This window comes from Hemiscyllium ocellatum, chromosome 4 (genome assembly GCF_020745735.1).
Source record: "Hemiscyllium ocellatum isolate sHemOce1 chromosome 4, sHemOce1.pat.X.cur, whole genome shotgun sequence".
Classification (NCBI taxonomy): Eukaryota; Metazoa; Chordata; class Chondrichthyes; order Orectolobiformes; family Hemiscylliidae; genus Hemiscyllium; species Hemiscyllium ocellatum.
Window position 1 is genome coordinate 23559314 of NC_083404.1, and position 20974 is coordinate 23580287.

At 40.3% G+C, this 20974-nt stretch overlaps 1 protein-coding gene across 1 annotated transcript in view; it reads right to left on the minus strand.

Moving 5' to 3' along the window:
• The window catches only part of csmd3b (CUB and Sushi multiple domains 3b), a 1941594-nt gene that overhangs the window by 680088 nt on the left and 1240532 nt on the right, over positions 1 to 20974 (minus strand). The window lies entirely within an intron of this gene.

A 20974-nucleotide genomic window follows, 5' to 3' on the forward strand; every position in this document is an offset into this window, starting at 1 on the left:
TAAGTATGACAAAACATAATTGACGTGTAACTTTCAACCATCAGTAGTAAATTGTGCATTCCATAAAGTTACCATTGAAACAGAACTGAAGTTGAAGCACTTAAAACTTTGCTTTCTTTGTAACAAGTTAAATAATTATTCTTCAGCGAAGTGTTCTACCTTTATTAACATTTCCAAAGATGTTTCCTTCTTTTTACAGCAGATTCAGATTCACAACTACTGATTCAGAAAGCAGAAACTTGCATTTATATCATATGTTAATACAGTTTCAAGATATTCACAGCATTCAGTAATGGTCAATTTGTTTTTTGAAATGTAGTCACAACTGCTATGTAGACTAACACAGAGTGCTATTTGCTGAATTTGGTGTGTTGCAAGTTGAAAAGAGGTTTGAGACAAAAACAGAAATTGCAGGAAAAGCTCAGCAGGTCCGGCAGCATTTACGAAGAGAAATCAGAGTTAACATTCCAGGCGCAGTGACCCTTCCTCAGTTAACTCTGATTTATTGTCACAGATGCTGCCAGACCTGCTGAGCTTTTCCAGCAATTTCTGTTTTTGTTTCTGATTTACAGCATTTCCTGTTCTTTTGATTTTTGTTGTTAGCAAAGAGGTTAAATTGTTTTTGAATGATATTGACTGGGGAATGAATGTTGGTCACAATAACAAGAAAACTGAACTGGGAAGACAGGAAAAGTTTATCTCTGTCATGTGAAATGAAAGGCAGCAATGCACTCCTTCTAATACTCAAATGATGTGTCAACTTGAATTCTGTGTTCAAGTTGTATTTGTATCCATTAGATTTCAACTCAGAGACAAAAATAAACTAAATTGTTATGACAATTTATAATGATTCATGGTCAAATGTGCTGTAGAAAGTTCTGCTGTGTCAAAGGAAGTCTAGCTTGCGGATAATGCATATCAATAACATGATGTGAACAGTTTCATTATCAGTCGGCAACATACACATGCAAATTTTAATATGTGCAACTGATAGATGAGGCTTTTCTCTAACAGCATGACAAAAGAATATTATCTCTTGAAAATAGGATAACGTAGATTGTCTCCAGCTGCACATTCGTATAAAGGTGCAAAATGTGATTGTGTCTTTTCAAAGGTTAAATAGGTGGAAGGAAAGCTAATCTCAAAAGAAAATGCTAAATGAATTACCATTTTTAATTGGTTTTTGTAAGAATAGTGCTTCAAACGTCAATGAGATTTCTACACAGTTTGAATTGGTCTCATTCTTGCCACTTCCTGTTGCATTCCTATGTCATCTGAGTTAACTTTGGCTATGGTGCATATTTAGATTGGTACTCTCTGCATAATTTGTTCCATTTACTCTTCGTTGACAGATTACACTTAGATTAGATTAGATTATTTACAGTGTGGAAACAGGCCCTTCGGCCCAACAAGTCCACACCGACTCTCCGGAGCACAACCCACCCAGACCCATTCCTCTACATTTACCCCCTCACCTAACACTATGGTGTAATTTAGCATGGCCAATGCACCTAACCTGCACATTTTTTTTGGGCTATGGGAGGAAACCGGAGCAAATCCACGCAGACACAGGAAGAATGTGCAAACTCCACACAGTCAGTCGCCGGAGGCAGGAATTGAACCCGGGTCTCTGGCGCTGTGAGGTAGCAATGCTAACCAACTGTGCCACCGTGCCACCCTTACATCAGAACTCAATACAATACTTACTCTCTTAATGGCTCAGGCTGTCAACGGCAAAGATTGCAGATAGTTAGTCAGGTTTCTTGGCATTCACCAGATAAGAACATAAGAACAATCAGCAGGAGTAGGTTAGTTGGACTCTCGAGCCTCTTCCAATATCAAATAAAACCCTGGCTAATTTGATTGCAGCCTCAACTCCCCTTTGCTACCTGCCACTACTAATCCTTGTCTAACTCATGCTGGGATATGTTTAATGCAGCTCATTTACCCTCTGACGTAGATAAATTACAAAGAGAAAAATTTCCTCCTAATCTCCAACTTAGATGGGAGGCAAATTTATTTGATTTAATTTGTAATGTGTGCTTAGTTCTAGCATACACTAAAACGGGAAATATCCTTTCAGCATCTAGCCTGTTAACATCCCTCAGAATCTCATTTGATTTAATATGGTCATTTCCCATTCTTCTAAACTCCCATTAGTTTCAGTTGAGAGGGAGGTGCTGGAAATGTACAGCAGGTCAGGTAGCATCCAAGGAACAGGAGAATCGACGTTTCAGGCATAAGCCCTTCATCAAGAATAGCATTCCTGATAAAAGGCTTATGTCTGAAATGTTGATTCTGCTGCTCCTCGGATGCTGCCCTGACCTGCTGTGTGTTTCCAGCACCATTAGCTTGACTCTGATCTCCAGCATCTGCAGTCCTCGCTTTTTCCTCCCATTAGTATAAGTCCAACCAGATTGATCTTTCCCCATTAGACACATACTAAGAATTAGCCAAGTGAAATTTCTTGGAACTGCCTCTGATGCAAATATCTCTATCCTGTAGGAAAACAAGGAGACCAAATCTGCCTACAGACTTTTGGTGCAATCTCAAAAATTCCCTGCACAGTTGTAGTAAGAATCTCAACTTTTATACTCTAGCCTTCTTGCACTAAAGCAAACATCCCAGTTGCCTTCCTGATATTTGCTCTACCTAGTTTATATGTAAGAATGAAAGCAATACCCCTCTGTACTTTAGCATTCTGCAGTGTGTCCACTGAAATACTATTCTTTCCTTAGATTCTCCTCACTGACATGAGCAGCATTACATTCTTCCACATCATACTCATGCCTGTCTAACTCCCACTCACTGACTTCACTTATATTCCTTTGCAGTTTACTTGGTCCACACTTTTATGTCCTGTCACTGGGTTGGGCTGATGGGGTTCGCACAATGTAAGGTGGGATTTAAGAATGGTGGGTAGAACCCAACATCAGGATTCCTGCCACTATTGCAGAAATCTTTGATCAGCATGGAACAATGGAGGTTCTGAACCTCGCTTTAGCTGTTCAGATATTATTTGACCATTTGTTAGATTGAGGTAGCAGGAGCAGTTAGTTAGATGCTGATAGGAACTGTGGGAGAAAAGAATAACATGGTTTGAAGGCAGGACCATTTGACAGCAATTTCAAAAGGGGTTGCCAAATTCATGTATTATGATGAAGCAGAATGAGACATCAGGGTACATTTGGGTTAAGGGGAGCAATTAAGGAGGATGGGAGGTTGAGAGGGCTGGCCAATGAAGGAACTCCAAAGGTTCCTTATAGGACAGTGAGGAAGAAACTTATGGTGCTGAGGGGAAAGAGAGTAAGTGGAAAAAGGATAGGATGGTGACAAGGATGTGAAAAGAAAGTTGAGGAGTTTTTTTCTTAAATTTATTGCTCGTTGGTTAGAATTCATTTCCCATCCCTAGTTGCCTTTGAGAAAATGGTAGTGAGCTACCTTCTTGAACTGCTGCAGTCTGTGCTGTAGGTAGACCCACAATGCCTGTGGGGAGGGAATTCCAGAAGTTTGACCCAGTGACATGGGACGATGATATGCTTCCAAGTCAGCATGATGAGTGGCATGGAGGGGAACTTTCAGTTGGTGGTGTTCCCTTGTAATTACTGCCCTTGTTCTTCTAGACATAAGTGATCATGTGTTTGGAAGGTGCTGTCTAAGGATCTTTGGAAAATTTCTGCAGTGCACCTTGTAGATAGTACACAGTGCTGTTCCTGAGCATTGGTGGGAGTGGATGTTTGTGAATGTAGTGCCAATTAAACATGCTGCTTTGTCTTAGATGGTGTAAGGTTTCTTCAATGTATTTGAAACTAGACCCATCCAGACAGGGTGCAGTATTCCATCACATTCCAAACTTGTGCCTTGTAGATAGTGAACAGGTTTTGGAGACTCAGGTGGTGATTTTCTGGCTTCAAGATTCCTACCCTCTGACTTGCTGTTGTAGTCACAATATTTACACAATGTTGACAGAGGGGTATTCAAGGATTGTAACACTATTGAATATCAAGGGGAGATGTTGGACAGAATCATTGCCTGGCATTTATTTGGCATGTATATTGCTTGTCACTGATCAGCCCAAGCTTGGATGTGGTCCAGATCTTGTTGCATTTAGACATGGACTGCTTCAGTATCTGAGGAATTTCAAAAGATGCTGACCATTGTGCAATCATTGGAGATCATCTATACTTTTGATATAATGCTGGAGGGAAGGTCACTGATGACGCACCTAAAGGTGATTGGGCCAATGAGGAAGTCCTGCAGAGATGTCCTGGAGCTGAGATGACTGACCTGTAATAACCAAGATTGTCTTCCTTTGTGCCAGGTATGACTCCGATCAGCAGACAGTCTGACTCCTGATGCCTATTGATTCCAGTTTTGCCAGAGCTCCTTTATGTCCAAAGCAGCCTTGATGTCAAGGGCGGTCAATCTCATCTCACCACTAGAATTCTTTTGTCCATGTTTGATCCAAGGCTGCAATGAGGTCAGGAACTGAGTGGCCCTGTTAGAAACACAATCGGATGTTGCTGTATGGTTATTGATGATCAGATGCTGCTTTATAGCACTGTTGATGACGCCTTCCATCACTTTACCGATGATCAAGAATTGATTTGTATGCAGGGCATACCTGGGCAATTTTCCACATTGTCAGGTGGATGTCAGTGTTGAAACAGTTTGGCTAGAGGAGTGGCAAGTTCTGGGGCACAAATCTTTAGTACTATTGCCAAAATGTTGTCAGGCCCATAGTGTTTGCAGTATCCAGTAACTACAATCATTTAGTGATATCAGTATATGGAGGGACATACTGAAGACTGGCATCTGTGATACTGGGGAGCACTGAAGGAGGCTGATATGGATTATCCACTTTGCACTTCTGGCTGAAGATTGCTGTGAATGCATCATCTGATCTTTTGCACTGATGTATTGGGTTCTTCCATCATTGTTTCAGGGATACATGTGGAGCCTTTGTCTTGAATGAGTCGTTTAATTGGCCACCACCATTCATGACTGGATGTGGCAGCACTGCAGAGCTTGAAACTGATATGTGGATTGTGAGATCACTTAGCTCTGTCTATCATTTGCTTGTGAAGCTGTTTGAAATGCAAGTAGTCCTGATTGGTAGCTTCATAAGGTTGACACTTCATTTTTGGGTATGCCTGGCATGCCCTCCTGCATTATCCATTGCATCAGAGGCTATCCCCTACCTTAATGGTAATGGTTGAGTCGGAGATACATCAGGCTATGAGGTTGCTGATTGTTGATGGCCCACAGCACCTCATGGATGCCCAGTCTTGTGTTTCTAGATCTGTATGAAGTCTGTTCCCATTTGGCACAGGGAAGTGCAACACGATGGAGGGTATACCCAATGAGATAGTAGGACTTCGTCTTCACAAGGACTATGTGACGGTCACTCTTACTGATTCAGTCATGGAATGGTGAATATACAATGAGTAAATTAGTAGGGATGAGGTCAAGTTTTTTTTGCCTCTTGTTGGTTCCATCTCCAGCTGATGCATATACTGTCTAGAACATAGAGAACATAGAACAGTACAACACAGAACAGGCGCTTCAGTCCATGATGTTGTGCCGACCACTGATCCTCATGTATACACACTCAAATTTCTGTGACTAGCAACTATGTTCTTTAGGAACTGGCCAGCCCAATTGCTTTTGTCCTCAATGTCCATTAGAAACTGACCAACGCTCAATAGTGCTGCAGCCAAACCACTCTTGGTGGTGGACATTGAAATTATCCTTCCAGAGTACATTTTGCATCTTTGGCACCCTGATCCAATCCACACCTGCATAAGTCCAGTCATGCAATGTTTTTTTCTCATGACATTTTCCATGTTAATTTGGTGTAAAATAAAACTCCAATTCAGAGCTGTATTATCAGATTAAATCAAATGCTCAGCTGGAAAAGAGAAAGTAATGAAGATTGACCAGATTTTGGACCAAGAAACAGGCTAAGAAGTTTAGAATGTTGAAATGTAGAAGAGTTTCAAACCGAATTCCTGATCATGGTGATCATGAGATATACATTACAGAGAAGAGGGTTGTAGTGAGAGGGGACAGTCAGAACAAGCAGAAACACAGAAAAGAGAATGGGAAGCAAGGTTTTGACTGTTGGTCTAAATGTAAATGATAAAGGTATTTCGGGAATTCAAACACAGTTTGGAGGACCAGGAGTCACTAAGATCAACAAGGGCATAAGTGATGTGTCAACAGGATGTAGATATGTTCTAATCAACCCAGTTAGAAATGTTATAGCATACCTCTGGAGCAGGTGGGACTTGAACCCTAGGTCTCCTAACTTACAGGTCAGGACCCTACCTCTCTGCTACAAGAGCCCTTCAGCAGAAGAGAATACAAATTAGAATATAGATGGCAAAGTTTTGCAAATTTATCACTGACTGGAATAGTCTGGACAAGAAAGACTGAGAGAGCTGAAAACAGGCCATTTGATATATCTGTAAGTCATTCATCTTTTTGACTGGACCTATGTGGGGTTATAAATTGAAACTTTTGAAACTATATTTAAGTATTAGAATTCTGAGTCCAATTATTGCTGATAAGTATGTTTAGATTAATAATGCTGTTTTTATTTGAGAGTAAATACTTTGAGTCAGAAGGTTATAGAGATTGATGGAGAAACATCTTGGTTTCAAAATTTGATGGTGAAGCTGAGTGAAAAAGTTGGAAATCAGTGAGATTTGAGTTTAGTTGAAATCATAAGGTTAGTTTTAAAAGGATGAGAGAAAAAGTGCTGCTGCAGAAAGAAAAGCCTGCAGTTTTGTTAAATGGAAAGGATAAATATGTGAAAATACATCCAAGGGAAGCGCAGTCTGTCTATTTAAGATTAGCTACTCTTCAATAGTGTTCCGGAGGGAATATGGAAAGCTAGAAGTAATTACAAGGTATTAATCTAATTAAGCAGCTAATATGCACTCCTCAACTACATACACAAAATAAAAATGTCTTATGATCATGGTATGTCACAGCAGAGATTATCTCATCCACAATATTTGTTGTCTCAGCCTCTTGGTTTTATACGAATCTCATATGGATTCTTCTTAGCTTTTAACATTGCTTTTCTTGTTTTCACATGCTCCATTAATTGTTCAACAGCTGGTCATACATCCAAACTGTGAGAGTATGTACATAAATGTAGTTGACAAGTGATCCTGTGGGTACATGGGACAAAGGTCCTTTTCCCTTATGCGTTTCCCATATCCCTGTCATTACTTTGCTCAGTTATGCCTTCCTTGAGCTATCCGACTTCTATTATTCTGACTTAAAATTATAGTATCATACAGAAGAGGCCCCTTGGCCCATTAAGTCCATGCTGCAACTACTTACACAAGTTCCACTTTCCTGCATTAGTCCCATAGCCTTGAATATTATGACACCTCAAAAGTGCTCATCCAAGTACTTTTTAAAGGTTGTGAGGTTTCCTGCCTCAACGACCTTCCCAGGGAGTGTATTCCAGACCCTTACCACACTCTGGGTGAAAAGCTTTCTCCTCAAATTTTCTTGAAACCTCCTGCTTTATGACAAGGTACCTTTGATAGAGAGAGTTTCCAAATCAAGTCCCCTTTAAAATTGTGCTCCCTGTTATTGACCCATTGACCAAGGAGAACAGCTGCTTTCTATTCACCGTCCATTCCCCTTCATGACCTTTTGCATCTCTAACAGGTTCCCTCTCAATCTTCTCTGCTCCAAAGAAAACTATCTGAGCTTACCCAGTCTCGCTTCATAGCTGAAATTCTCCACCACATTGTCTTTCATCCCCTCCAATGCAAATACATCCTTCTCATAATGCAGAGACTAGAACTGCACACAGTACTCCAACTGTGGCCTACCCAAAGTTTGGTATATGTCCAACATGACCTCCACACTCTTATAATCTATGCCACAATTGATAAAGGCAAGTGTCCCATACACCTGCTTAACTACCTTAAGGACCTGTACTGCCACCTTCAGGGATCAGTGGACAAATGCCCCGAGATCCTTCTGTCCCACTGAGCTTCCTAGTGTCTTGGCATTCACTGAGTACCCCCTTGTTTTGTTCCTTCATCCAAACTGCATCACTTCACATTTATTAGGGTTAAATTCCATCTGTCACTGAACTACCCATTGATCAAGCTGTTTATATCCTCCTATCACCTCACTCTCAACCACACAGCCAATTCTTGCCTCATTTTGCATTATGCATTATCCCTCCACATTCTCACTTACATTATTTGTAAATTTCACAAACAATCAGGCACCCAGCATTGATTCCTGTTGCATGCTACTGTACACTGGGCTGTAGTCATGCATCAGCCTGGATTACCACTCTCTCCCAATTTTGGATCCTTTGTGCCAAGTTACCCAGGATCTCACGAATTCCTACCTTCTTTATCAACTTCCCCTATGGGACCTTGTCAAATGCCTTGCTTAAATCCACATAGACTATATGAACAGCTCTAGTTTCATCCAAAGAAATGGTATATTCTTCAAAAAATTCCAGCAGATTGATGTCCCTCTGACAAAGTCATACTGACTGTCCCTAATCAAACCTTATCTTTTGAAATGGAAATTCATTTTCTACTTCACTATTTTCTCCAATAATTTCACTACAACTGATGATAGACTCAGTGGTCTCTAGTCCCCTCGTCTATCTCTCCTATCGTCCTTGTAAAGTGGAAGAACATTAGCTGTCATCCAACCATCTGGCACTTGACCTGTGGTTGGGGTTGTTTTTTAAAACTTGGGTAAGGGCTCCTGTAATTTTTCCCTCATCTCCCATAGCAGCCTGAAATACAACTCATCAAGATCCTGCAAACCTCCAATATCACCTCTTCTCTTATATCAAGTTAAAAATCACACGACACCAGTTATAGTCTAGCAGGTTTATTTCAGAGCACTGCTCCTTCATCACATGGTTGTGGAGTACGTGATTGTAAGACACAGAATTTCTAGCAAAAGTTTACAGTGTGATGTAACTGAAAATATATATTGAAAAAGACCTGGATTGTTTGTTACATCTTTCATCTTTTAAAATGACCATGTTGGTTTCAGTTTTTTTCCTATGTAAATTCCAGAACCTCTTTTAAAGTTACATTCTCAAGCGAACTTTAAAAATACGAGTCATGTCAGCTAATACTTCCCAAGAAACCTGTTGGACTTTAACCTGATGTTGTGTGATATTTAACTTTGTACACCCCACGCCAAGATAGGCACCTCCAAATCAGCACTTCTTATATCAGCTTGCTAAAGAGCTGAACACTGCATCTTCTCTAATTCTGTACTTACGTCTTCCTTCTCCCTAATAAAGACAAATGTGAAGTACTCATTTAGTACTCTACAAGTGTCCTCTAGCTTCGTACATGGATTGACCCCTGGTCCCTAATAAGGCATACTCTTCCCTGCCAGTATTTTCTCATGACCCCTCTTTGCTCTTCTAATTCTTTTATTGAGATTCTCCTCCCCCCCAACACCCCCCCCCCCCCACCACCACACACACACACTTTCTATACACCTCTCTGGTTTCTGTTGTTTTTCTCCCTTTGTAACTACTAACAGATTTTTAAGAAATAAATATGGAGTTTGCAGTCTAATGCAAATGATATTTGAAATGAATCGGCTCTTATTTCTTAAAATGTTTTGGAGGAAAGGATATAAACACAGCGATTCACAGGGCTTTGTTCCATCATACTGGATATAGAGAGTTTTTATTGTTGATTCATCAAAATCTTGGAAATTAAAGAATAAACCATTGAGGCAGAAATGCAACCTTTCATGTTATGAGGTAAATCAATTGATAAATCACCACTCTAAAATTACAGACTTCACATTTTCAATCAAATACTTTTGAATTGTAAGGCTGTTCTAAAAGCTTTTGCTACAACAAAGTTTGTGAAATGAACCTATTGAAAATATGGTCACTGGCTTTGTTTCATAGCTATGCTGATAGCATTGGTGGCAAGCAGCATTGAAGTAATAAATTGACTTCATGAATAGCCTAATATGCAGAAATGGCATGCTTTTACTATGACAATCTGGTCTAGATTTTATGCTCATATCTACATGCTATGTACTTTGGCAAGAGTTTGGAGGAGGTGTGAAGAAAAGCCTTGGACTGATTGAAGCCTTAAGTAGGTAATTAATGATCATTTTTTGGCTTCATTCCACTCTTGCCAAAGACTGATCACAAAGGCACTTACAGCAAGGGTAAAGGCCACATAATAACAACAAGCCAACCTATTCATTAAACATCATTGAATTTCCCCACACATTCATAAGGGTGATTATTTGAGTTTTGAATTGAAAATTGTGTGCTTTATTGAATAAGGCTGGTATGAAACGGTTGATTTGTGGTATTATTTTTTAAAATTTCAGGATAATGGCCAAAAGAATGCCATTATGGTCTCAAACAGAGGAACAGTGAGGTTTCAGAGTGTTGTAGCAATGATGATCTGGGCTTTCTTTCAGAGGGATCAGAATCTGCCAAAGCACTCATAGTTAATCTGCAGGGAATGTGAATGTGCCAGCTATCCTTTCTCTTTCTCTTCTTCCTCCTAATACTGTTGCTAAATGTTTGATGCAAGGGGTACACACTTAAAAAAGGGGGGAATACAACTGGGCTCCACTAAGCAGAACACTCACTCTGCAAAGTACTGGTGCATTCTCCTCAAATGGTTCCAGCACCATTCATTGCGTCACATTTACCCTAGTTGCGTGTATGTTGCCCGTGCACTGTGGGTTTTTAGAAAATTCTGTTAATGTGAACTTAGCAGAGTTGGGACAACATTTACAATCCATCCCCAATTCCCTTCAGCAATTGGCAGTGTTGCCATTGAGCATCTGTAATGGAGGAATTGAACTGGCCACTTACAGAGGAAAAAGTGAGGTCTGCAGATGCTGGAGATCAGAGCTGAAAATATGTTGCTGGAAAATCGCAGCAGGTCAGGCAGCATCCAAGGAACAGGAGATTCAACGTTTCGGGCATAAGCCCTTCTTCAGGAAAGGCTTCATTCCTGAAGAAGGGCTTATGCCCGAAACGTCGAATCTCCTGTTCCTTGGATGCTGCCTGACCTGCTGTGCTTTTCCAGCAACACATTTTCAGCGCTGGCCACTTACAGAGCCTAATTTTAATGCCCCAGACCTCACGGAATAAAAATGCAAGTCCAAAAGTTAAAAGGTAACTTCTGTGGTAGAAATAGTTATCAGGTGTGACTGCAAGTTTCTGCATATTTATGTGAGGATCAGCTTACTGAATTATAACTTGATTCCAAATGGTAATTTGGTGCAAAGGCAGACAAAAGTGGTTTAACTTAGGTTCACTGCAAGAAGTAAGTGCTCTGGAGTGAGAGGTACATGACAGAAGATAAAAGGCATGGATCATAAAACCCACCTGCAGTAATAGTGTTACATCATGAATTACAATGTGGCACGAGTGCATGGAAAACAGTTAATTATTGTGTAGGATTGGGGAATATTTCTAGTCTTTAAAGTGAAAGCAAGCTCTCAGCTTCTGTTTGGGTCATTTTTTGTCACTTTTCTTAAAAATAACTTGTTAAATTTCAGATTTTTAAAAGCTTTTTTTAATCAGGGAAATTGCAAGAAAGTGCAAACAGCAAGGCTTTCAGAGTAATTAATTAACACATTAATTCCATCAAATGGCCATGTTACAGTTATACAGGACATTGGTTCAATGTCTTTTGGAATATGGTGCCCAATTCTGGTCTCCTTCCTCTCAGAAGGATGTGATGAAACTTGAAAGAGCTCAAAAAAGATTTATAGGAATATTGCCAGGGTTGGAGGATTTGAGTGATAGGGAGAGGCTGCAGAGGCTGGGGCTGTTTTCCCTGGAGTGAGGGGTGATCTTAAAGAGGTTTATAAAATCATGAGCGCTTGGATAAGATAAATAGACAAGGTCTTTTCCCTGGGCTGGGGGAATCCAGAACCAGAGGGCATAGGTTTAGGGTGAAAGGGGAAACATTTAAAAGGGACCCAAAGGGCAACTTTTTCATGCAGCAGGCGATGCGTGTTCGGAATGAGCTGCCACAGGAAGTGTCCAAGGCGATTACAATTACAACATTTAAAATCATCTAAATGGGTGTATGATTAGGAAGGGTTGAGAAGAATATGGGCCAAGTGCTGCAAAATGGGACTAGATTAGGTTTGGATATCTGGTCGGCATGGATGAGTTAGACTGTAGGGTCTGTTTCCATGTTGTACATTCTATGACTCAAAGATTCGAAATACAATCGTGACAACAGGACCTGTGATGTATTACTACTGCAGTTTGCAGAACATGCTGGACACTAAGGTGACCCAGAACAAACACATCTGGAGGGAGTATTTGCAGATGCAGGAACTTTAAATTAGAGTTGAGGAATTGGAGTCTGAGCTACAGGCATGGCTACACATCAGGGAAGGGAAACGTATCCTGGACCAATCTGAAGGGTAATGTCTTTTGCAATTGTCTAACAGAACCCAAAAAATTTGGTGGTCCTTGTACAATGAAAAACAGCATATGAGTTCAGCAGTTAACAGGGAAGGCAAATGGAGTGATGGCAAAAGAAAATGTAATATAAAAATCGGGAAGTTTTGCTAAAATTATGCAAGGTACTAGTTAGACCACACTTTGGATATTGGGAACAGTTTTGACTATTCTCTCTGTGGAATTCTTTGCCATAGAGAGCTGTAGAGGCTGAATTGTTGATATATATTTGAGGCTCAAATAGACAGATTTTTAATCAGTAAGGGAATCTAACGTTATAAGAGAGAGACAGGAAAGTCCAATTGAGGATAATCAGATCAGCTATGATCTCACTGAATAATGGCCTATTTCTACTCTGACATCATACGGTCTTATAATCTCTGCATTTATATGTCCTCCTGCTTATGAAGGAGGATGGACCATCCTGCATGGTCAGAGTACAAAGACAAATCCTATAGTGGCTCAGTGTTGACGTTTGCATCTGGCATTGCTTCTTTTGTCTTATTCCTTACTACTCTGAAAATTGAAGAGTTCCTCAATTGATCCAAACTGTAGCACATAATAAACAATACACACATAAAGAGGTTGACCAAGCAGATGTAATGCAATTTCTGAGAGATCGACTCTGTCACAGCACTAACCAAGCAGTGGACAAACAAATATGTTGTCCTGCAGCAAGATGTACTATATATGTACGCATAACTACCAGGTAATTGGAACAATTTAATAAAAATATAAAATAAGTTAAAGGCCCTATCTAAACCACACTGAATAGGACACCTTTGAAGCAAATGGTATATCTGGAGGCAAAGATATGGTACAACACCAATTAAATGTGTCTGACTTAATGAAACTCAGGCAGCGCACATACACCTTTGTTACAACCTCCAAGTGTTTCTGACTGACTTTATCACTCAAGCTACCAGTACAGAAAGCACAAGCCATTGATCTCATTCTCAGCTTCATGCTATCAATTTTGTTTGATCAGTATGATCCACAAATTGTTTTCTCTTTTACTCGGCAGAAGACAATGTCTGTATTGATTTAAGGCATAGCATGCAAGATATCTAGTCCAATGATTTCAGTGAGGGATTTCATTCAGTCACATTCCTACACATGACCCCAATGTGGAACTTCAATCATCACTCCAAACCCACTCCTCAGGCCTGCTCATCCTTCCTCAAATCACCTATGCTACCTGTATGTCCACATTCATATATCATGTCCGATGTATCTATGTATCCTCCATAGGCGCCTATCCAGTATCCAACATCAACAGTCCTCGGAATCTATGCATTATCAACAGTAAATATTTTACATTCCTTGGGGAGTGAGCCTCGAAAGCTAACCATCTAATAAAATAGCATCAATGCTACTAAGAAGCCATATTTTCTATGACTGAATACATTCATGAAAAGATTGGAAACCTCTAATCTTATTATCTTGGTTCAACAAACCATAAAACACACTGATGACACAATCTATTGATACAACTGCTTGAAACCGTCATTTCCTTCTCAGATTAATGTAAGATCTTATTAGCATTTGAAACCTATTAGCATTTGAAATGCAGTGAAGCATTCAGAAAGGCTCCAGCTTTCCAGACAACATACTGCTCTCTGGGAAGGAAGTCAAAACAGAAGGTACTCACATTAATGTCAATGCAGAATGTTTGTCAATCAATTTGGGATCAAGCGGTTAGGTATTACTTGTATAATTGTGTTTTTCAAATGTCAAAACTAAATGCATTTTCCTGAATCATCTAGGTCCACTTCAATTCCAGGAGAAAAGATGACAGCAATGGGAAACAGGATTTGTTGTAATTTGGTTAACTGCATTATACAGAAACACTGGAATGCAAGACTTGCCAATATAAGGATTCATTTACCTTTAAATCATTGCATTAAAAACACATCAGCGTTACAACATAGCATAGTGACATTTGAAGGGGTGAGACACTTTACACTTACTGTCCAAAGACAAAGCATTTATTACAAATGGAGGGGATAGGACACAGCCATTAAAAATGGCTACTGTGATTCATCTGGATATGTGCAATTTCACCTGTGACAGAGGTAGGATCATTATCACTGTGCCACAAAAACTTCTTGTTTTACATGTATATGTACACTTGGGGTACTACCCCTTTAAGATAGTTGGTCAGGCAACCTGCAGAATGGGGACTCAGTAGAGCCAGCTGTAAGGTGTGAGCATCTGAAATAAAGTGCTGCTGTTCATAGTGTTACCTGTGTCTCCCTTGCAGATAATTTGTGGTTCCCAGCAAATTACAAACTTAACACCACCATCATTTTTTAAAGATACTTTCTAATCAGCCTGTACAGAAATGTTATTGCGCATAACTGGAGCAGGTGAGACAGGAATCTCGGTTTCCTGACTCAGAGGTAGGGATATCACCACAAGAAACTATCTAATTTTTCAGCCTTTTCCAAATTATTTTCTATATCTGTATGTAACCTTTTATGTGCAAGGACCCCCAAGTCACCATAATAGTTTCCCTTTAGTGGAATAGCTATTTACTGTTTTTGCTATCAATGTGGCAACATCATTTTCCCAGCTTATACTCCATCTCTCAAATATTCTTATGTCTCACCAAACCTACTTATATCCATTCACAAATGTTTTGGATTTTCTTCACCACTTGCTTTCCTACCAAGTTTTGTCTCATCAATAAATGTTGCTTTAATACAGTTGATCCATTCATCCACATCATTAACAGGGATGGTAAAGAGTTGAGGCGTCAGCACTAATCTCTGAGGTTATTGTTTACTGGTTATTGTTTACAGAGTTGAAAATTATTGATTTATCCCAACATTCTGTATACTGCTTGTTAGCCAAACCCCTACCCATGTTATTATTTCACTGACATCAAAAGACATTATTTCATTAGGTATGACTGAATGTCTTTAGAAGTCAAAATCGACTGATTTCCCTTCATCTTTCTGCTTGTTACATCATCTTTGATTTTATAAATGTCTTACCACTCCTTCCTTAATAATCAACTCCAGCATTCTTCCAAATGCAGATATTAGGCTAACTGGCTTCCCATTTCTTGCTTTCTGTCTCACTCTTTTCTTGAATAAAGATGCTACATTTGTAGCAATTATCTCTCCAGTCACTATTGCTGAGATGCTAGGATGTAGGTTAGCAGACAGAGGTAACTTGTCAGCTTTGATTCCTAAAGTTTTCCTCACATTTTTTAAACAATATGGATTTGACTCTTCATTCCTTTTTGTCCTTTACTTTTCTATTATTCTGGGGATATACTTTATGTCTTTCTTGTGAAGGTTGCTGCAATATACGTGTTCAAAGTTCATTGTCATTTATGTTTTCCCCATTAAAAATTACTAGATTCACCTAATGTTAGCTAATCTCTTCCGTTGCTGGTTGCAAAAGGCTTCTAGTGCCTGTATAACAAAACTCAAAAAATGTTAAAAAAAAAAGCAATTGCCTAATTCAGTTACAGCTGAATTAGACAATGTTAAAAGATGTTTTTGATAGATTTCAAAAGAACAATTTTATATTCCATCAAATTAAATAAATACTCATTAGTGGAGGGCCAAATGGAGCATCATAAGTGTCCAGCTTTCCACTCAATTGGTCTTTCGACAGCACAGAAAGACATTTCATGAAGGCAGACTTTTAGGGCCTTTCAGGTTGTGGGTAAGGTGGTCAGTAAATTGAACATTAATACGTGGGCTTCTAGGCTGGTTTATGAAAGGGAGATGGTAGCTTTCATCTTCAGGATGTGTTGATTTGACCTTTTAGTGTTCTTATCTTGATGCACTAAATTGTTTATTTTTAATATACAGGTTGTTCTGTTATAAGACATGTTTCACCAGTGTGAATTGGCAAGAACACAATCGATGAACTGTGGATGTTGTTTGGATGTCTACTGAACAGGTACAATGATTTTCTATTAACAATCTTCTACAGGGTGATTTTCTGTAGCAGTTCCATTGCACAATGTTCAATAGCACAAGGCTGCAGAGAAACACAACTGTCTCATTATAGTAGAAAGACCTGTACAGGTTTCCATTTCTGGCCCTAAAAAATCACTTTTCATCACAAATCATTCCTGGATGCACTTCAATTGTTGTAAAAGTGACCATGATCAGTGACCAGAACTAACACTATTATTCAAAATGTAGCCTAATCAGTGCTTCATATAATTCAGCACTACGTCTGACATTCTGATGAAACACTATCAATGATCTAAAATGTTAAATATTATGCACATATAAATGCCAACAAGCTGTTGACCCAGACCGATCCATGAGGCACTCTGCTGGTGACAGACCTCCAGTCTGAGTAGCAACCCTCCACCACCATGCTCTGTCTTCTACCTTTGAGCCAGTTCTGCATCCAAATAGTTAGTTATCCCTCTATTTCATGTGATCTACCTTGCTAACTAGTCAACCATGAGGAACTTTGTCTAACACCTTACTGAAATCCATATAGATCACATCCACCGCTCTGCCCTCATCAATCCTCTGTGTTACTTCTTCAAAAAATTCAATCTAGTTTGTGAGACATGATTTCCCACACATAAGGCCATGTTGACTATTCTTAATTAGTTCTTATCTTTCCAAATACATTCCCTCCAACAACTTGCCCACCACAGGCATCAAGCTCACCAGTTTTTGCTCCCTAGCTTTTGCTTACCATCTTTCTTAAATAGTGGCACCATGTTAGCCAACCTTCAGTCTTCTGGTATCTCGCCTCTGGCTATTGACAATACAAATATCTTAGCAAAGGGTCCAGCAGTCACTTCCCTGGCTTCCCAATGAGTTCTAAGCTATACCTGATAAGTTCCTGGTTATTTATTCACGCTTATGCTTTTTAAGACGTCAGGCACATCCTCCTCAATATTATGGACATTTTTCAAGATGTCACTATTTATTTCCCCACGTTTTCTATCTTTGATATCCTTCTCTACAGCAAACACAGATACAAAATGTTTGTTTATATCTCGCCATCTCCTGAGGTTCCAAACATAGGCGGCCTTATTGATGTTTATGGGGCCCTGTTCTGTCCCTAGCTATCTTTTTTTCCTTCATGTATTAGTAGAATCCCTTTGGATTCTCCTTAACCTGATTTGCCAAAGATATCTCATGTCCTCTTTTTGCCCACCAATTTCCTCTTTGGGAGACTCCTACTGCTTTTATACTCTTTTCGTCCTGCTTTTCATCATTTATATAAATGATTTGGATGTGAACCTGGGAGGTATGGTCAGTAAGTTTGCAGATGACACCAAACTTGGAAGGGTAATGGACAGTGAAGAATGTTACCTCGAGATAACAATGGGATATTGATCAGATGGGTCAATGGGCCGAGGGGGGGCAGAATGAGTCTAATTTAGATAAATGTGAGATGCTACATTTTGGAAAAGCAAATCGTGGCAAGACTTATACACTCAGTGGTAAGGTCCTGGAGAGAGTGCTGAACAAACAGACCTTGGAGTGCAGGTTCGTGATTCGTTGAAAGTGGAGTCATGGGTAGATAGGATAGTGAAGATGATGATTGGTAGACTTTCCTTTATAGATCAGTGCACTGAGTATAGTAGTGGGGAGGTCTGTACAGGACATTGGTTAGGCCAATTTTGGAATATTGTGTTCAATTCTTCCCCCTGAAGGAAGTATGTTGTGAAACTTGAAAGGGTTCAGAAAAGATTTACAAGGATGTTGGCAGGGTTGGAGGGTTTGAGCTATAGAGAGAGACTGAATAGGCTGGAGCTATTTTCCATACAGCATCGAAGGCTGACAGGTGACATTATAGAGACTTATAAAGTAATGAGGGGCATGGATGGAATAAATAGACAAGGTCAAGGGTGTGGTCCTGGAAAAGCACAGCAGGTCTGCAGCATCCAAGGAGCAGGTGAATCGATGTCTCGGGCATAAGCCCTTCATCAAGAATGAAGCTTGTGGGCCTGGGGGGCTGAGAGATAAATAAAGGGGTTGGGTGTGGGGGGAAGGCAGCTGAGAATGCAATAGGTAGATGAAGGTGGGTGAGAAGGTGGTACGTCAGAGTGGAGGTTGGAGCAGATGGATGGGAAAGACGATGGACAGGACTAGAGGACAGTGCCGAGTTGGAAGCTTGGGACTCGGATAAGATAGTAGGAGGAGAAATGAGGAAACTAGTGAAATATACATTAAACCTGTGTGGTTGCAGGGTTGCAAGATAGAACATGAGGTGTTCTTCCTCCAGGCATCGGGTGGTAAGGCTTGGATGATGGAAGAGGTCCAGTAGGAGAAAGTGAGGACTGCAGATGCTAGACTACCAGAGTTGAAAAATGTGGTGCTGGAAAAACACAGCAGGCCAGGCAGCATCCGAGGAGCAGGAGAATCGACGTTTCGGGCATAAGCCCTTCTTCAGGAATGAGGCTGGTGTGCCAAGTGGGCTGAGATAAAAGGTAGGGGGAAGGGAATTTGGGGGAGGGGCGCTGGGAATATGATGGGTGGAAGGAGGTGAGGGTGAGGGTGATAGGCCGGAGAGGTGATGGGGGCAGAGAGGTCTTCCCGACCTCTCCAGAGATGTTTGCTGAAACAATCTGCAAGTTGGCGCCCTGTCTCCCAGATGAAGAGGACACCACATCGGGTGCAACAGCTAGAGTAGATGACATTGGCGGAGGTGCAGGTAAATCTTTATCGCTTGTGGAAGGATCCTTTGGGGCCTTGGACAGAGGTGGGGGGAGGTGTGGATGTAGGTTTACACTTCCTGCAGTGGCAGGTGAAGGTGCCAGGAATTGGATGTGGGCTGATGGTGGAGTATGGATCTGACAAGGGAGTCGCTGAGAGAATGGTCTCTCCGGAACGCTGATAGGGGTGGGGAGGGAAATATATCACTAGTGGTGGGGTCTGTTTTAGCTGTCAGAAGTGACGGAGGATGTTGCAACATATACAGAGGTTGGTGGGATGAAAGGTGAGGACCAAAGGGGCAATTTTTCACGCAATTGATGGTGCGTGTATGGAATGAGCTGCCAGAGGAAATGGTGGATGCTAGTACAAATATAATATTTAAAAGGCATCTGGAAGGGTACATGAATAGGAAGGGTTTAGAGGGATATGGGCAAAATACTGGCAAAACCGGACCAGATTAATTTAGGATGTCTGGTCAGCATGGACGGGTTGGACCAAAGGGGCTGTTTCTTAGCTGTATGTCTCTGTGGCTCAATGACTCTATTAGGATTGTCCTTGTGTATTTTCTTTAACAATGGTAGCAGAGATACCATTCTTCAATGCTTTGGCAACATTTCTGCATTTAGCAAAGTCTGGAAGATGATGTAAATACCTGTTACACAATAACCTGAATCAGGCAAATTATTCACTGTAATTATTTATAGGCAGACTTACCAGAAGATGTAGTTTCTTAATTTTTCACCTATCTATTACCTTCAGAATTTCCACTTCTATCAATAACTTGAGACCATTACCTTCTCCTTAAGTGTTCTAGCCTTGTCACCTGTCTATGCCAAATCATGATTGTGGACCACCAGCAGCAGAAAAATCAGAATATAACACCATGTGTAACTCCATAGTCTAATGCATCCCTCAATCCATTAAACCAAGGGAGCAAAGTTGATTCAATGAAAAGCACAAGGCATGCCTAATCATCAGGTGCAAATCTGGTGAAGCTAAAACAGGTTTTCGTGCATTCAAAGCAGTTGCAGCATGCTTTCATCAAATCTACACAATTGTGCTTTGAAATCTTCAGATCAATAATCTGCAGTTCCCACAAAATCTCGTAGTGAATGTTACTGGACAATTAAGTAACTAACAGAATGAGAATGTTTGATATCCACCATTATTCCTAATAATGATAGAGGCTCCAGTATTTCTGAGAACAGTCTGCTACCAATTCCCCATGCTATGATATGCTGCACACATTGGGCACAGTGAAAAGTATTGGGCCTGACAACACGCTGTCCATAATGTTGAAAACTTTTGCTCCTGAATTGATTGTGTCTCAAGCAAAGTTGCTGGAAAAGCGCAGCAGGTCAGGCAGCATCAAAGGAGCAGGAGAATTGACGTTTCTGGCATAAGGCCTGAAGAAGGGCTTATGCCCGAAACATCGATTCTCCTGTTCCTTTGATGCTGCCTGACCTGCTGCGCTTTTCCAGCAACACATTTTTAAGCTCTGATCTCCAGCATCTGCAGTCCTCACTTTCTCTAGCAAAGTTGGTCCAATGCACTTAGAACAATGATATTTGTCTAACAATATTGTGAAATGACCAAGGTATGTGCAGGGTAAATACAACTACATTATTAATTGACCTATTAGCTAGGTAATCAGCATTGCTAACAAACAGCTCTTAATGAGAAATAACTAACTCATTGATGCTCAGACATATTCATCAGATCAAGAAGGCAGCTCAATCTTGGAAATACAATCAGGGATGGGCAGTAAATATTAGACTTGCCAGCAATGCCCACATCCCACATGAATAAATGAAAAATAAAGTTAAGAAGT